This window comes from Cynoglossus semilaevis, chromosome 12 (genome assembly GCF_000523025.1).
Source record: "Cynoglossus semilaevis isolate Cse_v1.0 chromosome 12, Cse_v1.0, whole genome shotgun sequence".
Taxonomy (NCBI): Eukaryota; Metazoa; Chordata; class Actinopteri; order Pleuronectiformes; family Cynoglossidae; genus Cynoglossus; species Cynoglossus semilaevis.
The window spans coordinates 1,399,207-1,399,649 of NC_024318.1; the positions used below are offsets into that span (position 1 = coordinate 1,399,207).

The following is a 443-nucleotide window of genomic DNA, read 5'->3' on the forward strand; positions in this document are numbered from 1 at the left end:
CATACAGTCCTGGTTATGTTTTTTTTTTATTTTTGAGGTTACAACAGTCGTCATGTTTCATGTGGAACAACAAGTGTTCAGAAGGCGGCGCTGCAGAAACAGAGTTGTGAAAAGTTATGGTTTAAAAGAATTAGTGGATGAAAAGTTCAACAGACGTCAGGTCTTCACCACAGTCTGCTGTGAATGTTGTTACCATCACTAATCTGGTCCAATCTGGCCCCGGGCAACCACATAATCAGAGCCGGCCTCACACACACACACACACACACACACACAGATTATACACACTTTCCTGGACTCCACTTAATATTATACAAAAAACGTTTTATTTGGTTGAAAATCCAGATAAAAAAAAATCATCTCCATCTAATCCGTGACCTAAATCTGTTGTGTGTATTTTTGGGGTTTTAACTTTTTTGTTGTTGTTGTGATTTTAACTTAAA

The 443-nt window shown here is 37.9% G+C and overlaps 1 protein-coding gene across 1 annotated transcript in view; it reads left to right on the forward strand.

Moving 5' to 3' along the window:
• Positions 1–443, forward strand: part of otx1 (orthodenticle homeobox 1) — a 13,505-nt gene that overhangs the window by 7,628 nt on the left and 5,434 nt on the right. The gene's annotated exons all lie outside the window — the stretch shown is intronic.